At 37.2% G+C, this 10,912-nt stretch overlaps 1 protein-coding gene and 1 pseudogene across 6 annotated transcripts in view; one reads left to right on the forward strand and one right to left on the reverse strand.

Moving 5' to 3' along the window:
• The window catches only part of CNOT2 (CCR4-NOT transcription complex subunit 2), a 119,116-nt gene that overhangs the window by 19,472 nt on the left and 88,732 nt on the right, over window positions 1–10,912 (forward strand). The window lies entirely within an intron of this gene.
• Window positions 960–5,776, reverse strand: LOC102482197 (elongation factor 1-beta pseudogene; annotated as a pseudogene).

Here is a 10,912-nt window from a genome sequence, read left to right on the forward strand (position 1 = left end):
TAATGTAGTACCCTGTAAATGTCAATTATTAGTAGATCTGATTGGTGGTGGTGGTGGTCTGTTTTTCTGTATCCTTGCTGACTTTTGTTTATCAGTTTTGTTTATTTTGTATTATTGAGAAGAGAGTATTAAAATTTCTAAAATTAGTTGTGGATTTATGCGTTTTTCTTTCAGGTTTATCAGTTTCTCATTTTCTCTCTCTCTCCAGCTTAGGTGTTAACTTGATCTTTTCTTTTCTCTCCATATTTAAGCACTTGAAATTTGCCCTCTAGCAAAAATCCCTCTAAATAAAACAAATAGCCACAAATTGGTAACTTAAAACAACAGGGTTATGATCCTTTTGAAGCTTATAGGGAAGAATCCTCTCCCCCAAACCTTGAGATATTTTTGCTATAGGGTACATGTGCTCACTTGAGAAACAGAGACTCTGAGAGAGAAAATAATAAATATTCTCCCCCTCCTGGGTTTATAGCCATGCCACAGTCCATTCTCCTCGGGATATTTGGCACGCATGTGCACATGTCTGGTGTGAGATTGAAGGTGCCAGGTCCAGGGTGGAGTCCTTAACCACTAGCTACAGAATTCTTTATTATCATTTCCTGTTTCTGGTGATAGCTAGCAGTCTTTAGCATTCCTTAACTTATACTGCATCACTCCAGTCCCCTGCTTCTGTCTTTACAGGGTCTTCTGTCTAGTTTCTCTGTTTCTTTTTGAAAATCTCTCTTTCCTTTCTTTTATAAAGATACCATTTAACGTTTGAAAAGACCTTGTTGCAGCACAAGGTTACCTTCAGAGATTCTGGGGATTTGGTCTTGAACACACTTTTGAGTACACAGCTCAGCTCACTATACTTAACAGGCTTTCAAGTGGAATATGGAAACCTTGTCAGCATATAGTTCCCTTACTCATCCCCTCTTATGTTGTTGTCATATGCATTACCTCTATTTATTTCAAATACTCTACACAGTGAGGTAATTCTGGGGGTTGGGAGGTGGTCTTATATTATCTTTCAAGCTTTTATTTAAGTGTAACAATCCAGGATGGATTTTGTTAAGAGCAGCCACATCCATAGAGTGCACATTGTTCTGAAAAGCAGTGAGTGATCTGTTCCTTCAGCATATCTGTTCCAACTTTATCATCTTCGACTGCACATTGTATTTGTTGTTTTTTATTCCATATCTGACCAGAACTAGATTAGATGAATTCCAGACAAGCCATCGTTGCTCGAATGCTTCTGACACACACTCTAATTTTGTTATGTCTGCTTCATCATCCTAAGGTTCCTTATCTAGTAAAATAGCAAACAGTGCAGGTTTTCATTTTTTTTTCTTTGACTCACACTGTGGATGGCATTCTTTGCACTCTTTGTTTCTTCACTTTTCTCATCATCATCAGATCCAAAGAGATCAGTGTCATCGTCTTTACTATTTATAGTTCTGCTTTCTCTGGGTTCCACATTGGCAGGGCCATTCCTGCCCAAAGCTTGCTTTACTCCTGACAGAGTGTCCATTTTCTTTTCATAAAATTTGATATGATTATACCAACATAAGGCATGAGGATACAAATTGACTGGCAGTGGGCTGGAGAAATACAGCTTCATCTGCTTTTCATGGGACATATCCATTGATGCAGCTCTTGTCAGCCAGGTAATCTTTAAGCACCAGAGGGTGGTAGGGATTCACACTTCTCCAAAACCCTTGGCATGGACTGTATTGGGAGCTGGGTACCCGTGGTAGGAAAGAGTACAGGTTATCAGAACCCAGTGCTAAGAGAAAAGGTGTGAGATAATTTTTGCTTTAAACTCTCATGTATATATATGTATGTGTATATATGTGTACACGTGCACACACATACATATTAAAGAAAAGATGAGAAGAATTGTCCCTTACAGGGGTCACAAATTATAGCTGCAGGCCTGCTTTTGTAAATAAAGTTTAATTGGAACATAGCCATACCTGTTAGATAATGTATTATCTGTGGCTGATTTGAGCTACAGCATAGAATTGATTAGTTACAACTAGGACTGGCCCATGAAGCCTAAAATATTTACTGTCTAACTAACTCGACCCTTCAGAAAAATGTTTGCCAACTTGGTTTATTATATATACACATATATTTGCCATTATTGTGTTTTTCTCTCATTTGTGAAATTCTGAATCTCTTCCTGGCATTATTTCTCTTTTGTCCAAAGAAACTTGCTTTCTTTAGAGCAGTTCTGCTTATGAATTACTTTAGTTTTCTTTAATCTGAAAATTACCTCTGGAGTGAGAGAGAGAGAGAAAACACCCCAACCAAGTTCTTGATACCATGATCCACCCCCTTCCCCCCCAGCTTCAGACAGGGCTGGACCACAGGCTCATGTAGTTTTAATTCTGCTATGATGAGACAACTATTTAAAAACTATAAACCAGTTATAAAAATTTACTTAGGTTTTCTTAACAGGGATTACAGGTATCCTTTATAAATAAATGGTAATCTCCTATAGTTACCTTTGATAAACACATGAGAAAATGGAATTTCGCTGTTGAGTAAATACAACAAACAATATTTTTTGTTTGTACCAGCTAAAATATTTGAATTTCAGAGTTTCGCAAATATTCACAATTCAGTAGGAGTAGAGGAAGGAGCCAATTTTATGTTTTAGGTTGGGGCTGTTCATAATGTATTATAGTTTCTAGCACATATTGAGGTAAGATGTTTTTATAGTTCTGTATTCTTTTACCACTGTGCTGCTTGGTTGGAGTTGACTTGTACCCCTACTTCTTTGATTCTTGGCTTACTCTTTAATTTCTCTACTGGAAATATGTCCTAAGTTTAAATAGGAGTTTTTAGTTGCTTTACTCCTCTCCTCCAATAGGACAGTTTTTTTTGTTGTTATTAAATATGTGTTTGTGATGTATGTTCTTAACAAACTTCACTGAACCTACGCTTTCGAACCATTGCATTCAATTAGAGTTGTGGGTTTTTGGGGGTTTTTTTGGTAAGTTTATTTTATCTGAGAGAGAGAGAAATGGGCACTGATCCTGGCACTGATCCCACCAGCAGTCTCAGCCAGCAAAAATCATGGCTACAAACAAGCATGTTGTGGGTACATGGAGACTTCAAGGATGTGAACCTCTGACTTTCCCATGTGACCTTAGCATCAGGGAACATTGCATTTGCTGCACTACCATGGCTGTCTTGCTTTCAATTCTTGTAGTCTTGAGTATTTTGAGTACTTGTAGCCAGTAAACTATTCTCTAGTTGATTCTTGATACCGTGTTCTTCCCTGGGTTAATTCTGTACCTTAACAAGGGTCAGGTTTCTTTTTTTTTTTTTTTTTGGAGAGGTTTTTGCTAGAGGGCGTGTGCGCTTGCCAGACAGACAAGAGAGAGACATAGAGACAGAAAGTGAGAAATCACCCCCAAGGGGGGATGGCCATGCCGGAATCCCTTCTCCTCCATTCTCCTCTTGGGATCTTGGGCACCGCATGCACATGCGCCTGGCGTGAGTTTTAAACCACCGGGTCTGAGACACGAACCGCGGTCGACTATATGGGAGTCCAGTGACATAGCCATTACGCTAACTGCTGGTCCCCAAGAGTCAGTTTTTAAACCAGTATTAATATAATTTTTACTTTAAGTGTGATCTAAGCTAATGAAACATGAGTTTAGAAACTACTGTGTTCTAATGTATAGCAGGGTGAATGCTTTGTAAAGACTTTATATAAAAGTATTCTACAAATTACTAAAGGGGATTAGGTGTGGATAAGCTTAGAGATTTATGAAGCTTTGGTTCTAAATAGTATGGAAAATTTATTTTCTGATATATCTGGAAGAATGAAGGTTTTGTGTTGTTGATTAATGCAGCAGCTAAGTGATTAACATCAGGGCCAAAATCTTTTCGTTTTTTCTCCTCTGGCTCTCTCAGAGGTATAGCTTGTTCTTAGTCTAGTTTGCCTCATAGTTACAAAGTAGATACAGTTTATGTGGGGTCCTGATACAAAGTCTAAGAGTTGAAAAGGGGCTTTTTTCCCCTTTTTTCTAAAATCCTACCATGAGATGCCTCACTGACCAGGATTGGCTCACATGCCCTTTCATAAACTATCAATAGTTACTGACAAGGGAGAGGGTTAAGATTATCATACTGGCTTGGACTAATCAGCCTTTACTCTTGAATGATGTTATAAAGATCGACTATATGGACAACCATGATGGTCTCAAAGTAGAAGGGGCTGTTAGGAAGTCAACCAGGAATGTTTGCTAGATGAGACTATTGAAAAACTAAAAACCATTGTAAAAATTTGGAGATTCTGATGTTTATAGTGCCTTTGAAGTTTTGTTCAACTTTAAACAAAATTGAAACCATGCTTCTTTTAAATGCGTTATTTATATGGTTTATTTTTTTTAAAAGTGTCTGAAAACACAATTACCAATTCTAAATTCAAAGAAAAGGCTTGGTTTTGCATAAAAATATACAGGGTAATCATACATTTATGATTTTAAAACTTTGTATTTTTCATGGTTCACAGCAGCCAGCTTTTAAAATTGACCTTCTGATTGCTGTTCTTGTTCTTATCAAACAAGTATTGCAATCCTTTTAAGGAAAATAAAGTTTTCATAAAATTAACAATAATTTAGTATATTTTTATCATTTTTTTAATAAAGTATATCTGCTATGTGTCACTATTTTAGTTACTTTAGGTAACAGTGGTAAGCATAAGAGACAAAGCTCCTGCTTAAGCTTTCATTTTAAGAGGGTAAAGACAGACAGACAATAAACAAATTAAAACAAAATTCAGGTAGTTGAATGTTTATTGAAGGTCTCATTGAAGAAAGAGAGATATCTTAATGTGCTGGACCTTTTTTACAGATATGCTGATTTCCTATTATAGTACATTTTCATCAGATACTTAGAATCTTCCTCAGAAAATATGTAAGAGAACTAACTAAAGTCCTGACAGGAGAACGGTGGAGAAGCTCATCTCCCTTGGGAGGGGTGATTTCTAACTTTGTGTCTCTATTTCTCTCTGTCTCTTTGGTGAGTGCACGGCCACTATAGCAAAAATCTCTTTCAAAAAAAATACTTTATTTTTGAAAAAGTACATCAGAAAGGCTTACTACAGAAAATAGAAAAGATACACAAAATGGAGTTACAGACATTAAATTATGACAACTGAAGTGTAAGTCAATTTCAAGAGAGTATTTTTAAAAAAACAAAAAGTATTGTTGATTTTTATTTTTCTTTGTAAATAAAGACAACTTTTCATTTTACATGTTAGTTATAGGCCTACGAAATCTCTATTATTAAACTATTCAGAAAAACTGTTTTGAATGTGGTAGCTTTCCAAGACCAAGTACAGTATGAAATTGAAATTCTTCAGTTTTATGATTTTTATTTTGTCCACCCATATTTCTTATATGTCCTACATGTCATCAATTCAGAATTTAGAGAACATTTATCTATGTGATTAAAAATCAGTTCATAATAGCAAGGAAACGTTTTTCTAACTGCTATTTATTAATACCTCTAACAAGAAAAAGTTGCATAGTATAGTTCTAAAATTTGAGAAACCCTGAAATTTTAAAGATAATGCCAAGTGCATTTACTTCAGCTTTTATCATTAAGCTCCAATGAAATTAATTGGTCACATCTTATAGTTCTAATTAATAGTCAACTTGGAATATAAATCCAACTCTCTTACCTGTACAACTGTTTTAACCCGACCAGTTTCACCTTTCAACTTAAAGTTGAACCTGATAATGATTACCAAATTAAAGGTATTTTTAGATGTCATTCACAATCTCTAAAATATTTGGGCAGTTATAAACATTGAGAAATTTATTTTATAGTTTAGGAAACAAAGATCACAGAGAAGAAATTGATGTTTTTCATCCTCCTAGTTTTAGCTTTTTAAAAATTATTGTAGGGACCAGCAGTTAGTGTAATGGTTATGTCGCTGGACTCCCATGTAGTCGACCACGGTTCGCGTCCCGGACCTGGTGGCTTAAACCTCACACCGGTGCATGCCAAGATCCTGAGAGGAGAATGGAGGAGAAGGGATTGTGGCGTGGCCATCCCCCTTGGCGGGTGACTTCTCGCTTTCTGTCTCTCGGTCTCTATCTGACGAGCACACGCGCCCTATAGTGAAAACTTCTCAAAAAAATTATAAGTTTTTTGCCATAGGGCAAGGGCATCTGCATTAGAGAGAGAGAGATGGGGGTTGGGGGAGTAAGAAATCACCCCCCAGGTGGATGGCCACATGCCATACTCCCTTCTTATCTTGAACATGGGGCATGCATGCACATGCACCCTGGTTGACCTTTTTTTTTGGGGGGGGGGAGGTTTTTGCTGTAGGGTGTGTGTGTTCCCCAGAACGACAGAGACAGACAGAAAGCAAGAAATCTCCCTCCTGGGGGATGGCCACGCCGCAATCCCTTCTCCATTCTCCTCTTGGGATCTTGGGCATGCCCGCACATGTGCCCTGTGTGTTTTAAGCCACCGGGTCCGGGACACGAACCTCGGTCGACTACATGGGAGTCCAGTGACATAGCCATTATGCTAACTGCTGGTCCCCCACCCTGGTTGATTTTTCAAGACACAGGGTCTGGACTTGAACAGCAGTCAGCCATGTGGGATCCAGTGCCTTAACTACCTCAGAACCTACTGGGCCTGTCTTCCTAATTTTGCTTTTTTCAGAATGTCATATTATTGGAATCATTCAGTATGTTGCCTTTTTGGTCTAGATTCTTTCCATAGCAAAAATGCATTTAAAATTCATTCGTGTTGCACAAATTAATACCTTTTATTGAATAGCATTCTATTGTAAAGGTATTGTTTGTCTATTCTCTTGTTGAACATTTTCACTGTTATAAACATTCATGTATTGGTTTTGGTTTGAATATAAATGTTTTTGTTAACGTTTGCAAATACTTATAGGCACATTTACTAAGTTGTGTGGTCAGTCTGTTTAACTTTGTAGGAAACTGCCAATCTGCCTTCCAAAGTGGCTGTACATAAACCGTTATTTCTGTATCTATTCATTTATTTATTAGGTTTTTGCCATAAGGCACACGCGCTTACTAGAGAGAGACAGAGATAGATATTGAGGGAAAGTGACAATTATCCTCCAGGGAGAATGTCCACGCCGTCATCCCTTTTCCTCCATTCTCCTCGTAGGACCCTGGGCATGCATGCACACATACTGGTGTGGTCTGTGACTCTAACAGTGGTAGGCCATGTGGGAGTCCAGCACCTTAATCAGCACACCTGCTGGCCCCAATCTTTATTTTTAAAAGATATTTTAGTTTTCAGAATCTGTTGTTGATAGTTTTCTTTTTGTATTTTAAAAACATTGAACTGCTTTCCTCTCATTTGCATAGTTTCTGGTAAGTCTGATGTCATTCCTATCCCCGCTGCCACCTCAAGATTCTTCTTTATCACTGCTTTAGCAGTTTTACTTTGAAATATTATGGTATGTTTTGTTGTTTTTCTCATAGATAGTTGTTGAATTTATTGTAATTTATAATTCTCATCATATTTAGGGAAAAAAAAGTGGTCATTGTTACCCTTCCTACTACTCTTGGGACACTAATTGCATTCATGATGCTGTCTCACAGTTCATTGTCCCATATAGTTCATTTTTTTCCTAGCCTCTTTTTTTCACTGTGTTTAATTTCAGCTGCTGTGTCTTCAAGTTCATTAAACTTATATTTTGTAACATTTAGTCTGTTCACCCTAGCCAATGTATTTTATGTACAGGTATTGAAGATTTATTTCTACATCCCCCTTGGCGGGTGACTTCTCGCTTTCTGTCTCTCGGTCTCTATCTGACGAGCGGACGCGCCCTATAGTGAAAACTTCTCAAAAAAATTATAAGTTTTTTGCCATAGGGCAAGGGCATCTGCATTAGAGAGAGAGAGATGGGGGTTGGGGGAGTAAGAAATCACCCCCCAGGTGGATGGCCACATGCCATACTCCCTTCTTATCTTGAACATGGGGCATGCATGCACATGCACCCTGGTTGACCTTTTTTTTTGGGGGGGGGGAGGTTTTTGCTGTAGGGTGTGTGTGTTCCCCAGAACGACAGAGACAGACAGAAAGCAAGAAATCTCCCTCCTGGGGGATGGCCACGCCGCAATCCCTTCTCCATTCTCCTCTTGGGATCTTGGGCATGCCCGCACATGTGCCCTGTGTGTTTTAAGCCACCGGGTCCGGGACACGAACCTCGGTCGACTACATGGGAGTCCAGTGACATAGCCATTATGCTAACTGCTGGTCCCCCACCCTGGTTGATTTTTCAAGACACAGGGTCTGGACTTGAACAGCAGTCAGCCATGTGGGATCCAGTGCCTTAACTACCTCAGAACCTACTGGGCCTGTCTTCCTAATTTTGCTTTTTTCAGAATGTCATATTATTGGAATCATTCAGTATGTTGCCTTTTTGGTCTAGATTCTTTCCATAGCAAAAATGCATTTAAAATTCATTCGTGTTGCACAAATTAATACCTTTTATTGAATAGCATTCTATTGTAAAGGTATTGTTTGTCTATTCTCTTGTTGAACATTTTCACTGTTATAAACATTCATGTATTGGTTTTGGTTTGAATATAAATGTTTTTGTTAACGTTTGCAAATACTTATAGGCACATTTACTAAGTTGTGTGGTCAGTCTGTTTAACTTTGTAGGAAACTGCCAATCTGCCTTCCAAAGTGGCTGTACATAAACCGTTATTTCTGTATCTATTCATTTATTTATTAGGTTTTTGCCATAAGGCACACGCGCTTACTAGAGAGAGACAGAGATAGATATTGAGGGAAAGTGACAATTATCCTCCAGGGAGAATGTCCACGCCGTCATCCCTTTTCCTCCATTCTCCTCGTAGGACCCTGGGCATGCATGCACACATACTGGTGTGGTCTGTGACTCTAACAGTGGTAGGCCATGTGGGAGTCCAGCACCTTAATCAGCACACCTGCTGGCCCCAATCTTTATTTTTAAAAGATATTTTAGTTTTCAGAATCTGTTGTTGATAGTTTTCTTTTTGTATTTTAAAAACATTGAACTGCTTTCCTCTCATTTGCATAGTTTCTGGTAAGTCTGATGTCATTCCTATCCCCGCTGCCACCTCAAGATTCTTCTTTATCACTGCTTTAGCAGTTTTACTTTGAAATATTATGGTATGTTTTGTTGTTTTTCTCATAGATAGTTGTTGAATTTATTGTAATTTATAATTCTCATCATATTTAGGGAAAAAAAAGTGGTCATTGTTACCCTTCCTACTACTCTTGGGACACTAATTGCATTCATGATGCTGTCTCACAGTTCATTGTCCCATATAGTTCATTTTTTTCCTAGCCTCTTTTTTTCACTGTGTTTAATTTCAGCTGCTGTGTCTTCAAGTTCATTAAACTTATATTTTGTAACATTTAGTCTGTTCACCCTAGCCAATGTATTTTATGTACAGGTATTGAAGATTTATTTCTAGATGATTAATTTGAGCCTGTAGAAAAATATTTAGATTTTTTAAATAATTATAAACTTAAAGAAGTTAAATAGTGCAAAGATATCTCATGCCTATCACCGAGCTTTCTCCAGTAATGTCATCTTACATAATTACAGTGCATTGTTGAAGCAAATTGATAGGCACAAATGTAACTAATTAGACACAGATTAACTCAGATTTCATTAGTTTTTGCATGCTTTAGCTTTAATGTCATTATCATTCTATGTTATTTTATCACTTGTCATATGACCACCACCAAAACCAACATACAGAACTTTTCTGTCATAATAAAGAAACTTTTTCTGCCAGTTTAGGTCTTTTTCATACCTTGCATTATTATCATCATGCTTTCTTTATCTTCTTGAATGTATAGAATATATTTGTTTTAGCATCCATTTGTACCATTTCCTTTTATGGTGTTTTCATTTCTTACATTTTATCTTGTTAGGGGTTATATTTTCTGCCTTTTTTGTGTGACTGGTAATTTTTTATTGGGTCCCAGACATTGGATTTTATAAAATTTGATGCTGGAGTTTATGGTATTGTTTTACATATTATTAGGCTTCGTTTTGAGATTCTTAGAACCAGTTTTATCCTTTGGGGACTTTGTTTTAAGTTTTGTTAGTATTGGTCCAGAATATCCTTTGATCTGAAACTAATTGATTTCCTTGCTGAGCCATTCATTCCCCTTCTGAATTTTATTTTATACCCCCATTTAAGAGATCCTTCTGCTCTGGCTCATGGCAACATGGCCTCTGAGGAATGTTTTGACTGCTTCTCTTCAGAGATGTAAAAAGTAGTCATTATTTTTCTGTCCCAGAAGATATGCCTGTCTTATAGGAGTTCTGTAGTTTTAAAAATGTTTGTCTTTTTAGACTTCATTATTATTTGTAGGATTTTGTGGGAAAACTGTATAAACCTTAATGTGGGCTACGAGGGTGCGTGTTCTCTCATGCTTGTTCTTTTTCATATATTCGTTGTCTCGCGTATATATTCACTTCCTCATTAATTTATTGTGTATCCTTTCATTCCCGATATGAAGATTATCACCACAATTGATCACTGAAAATTTTTCATTTACCATACTATGGTGAAGGTCTCAGTGACAGATGTTAACTTTTCATATTTACTGGGAAGAAAATAAAATGCTTTTAATCCTTTTCTGTTTAGTAAAAGGAGATAATCTTATTTCAGTGTATAATACTGGGTCCTGTATTTGTTACCATATGTTGTGGCTCTGTATTGAAACCTTAGGCCAAGAAATATGTCAAATTATCTCAAAAGAACAAAACAGGTTTTCTCTTTATACTAAAATCTGTAGTTCTACAACATGATTTTTTTTTGGAGAGGTTTTTGCTATAGGGTGTGTGTGCTCGCCAAAAAGACAGAGAGAGACAGAGAGACAAAAAGCGAGAAATCCCCCCCCC

This window comes from Tupaia chinensis, unplaced genomic scaffold (genome assembly GCF_000334495.1).
Source record: "Tupaia chinensis unplaced genomic scaffold, TupChi_1.0 Scaffold000168_1, whole genome shotgun sequence".
In the NCBI taxonomy this organism is placed as follows: domain Eukaryota; kingdom Metazoa; phylum Chordata; class Mammalia; order Scandentia; family Tupaiidae; genus Tupaia; species Tupaia belangeri.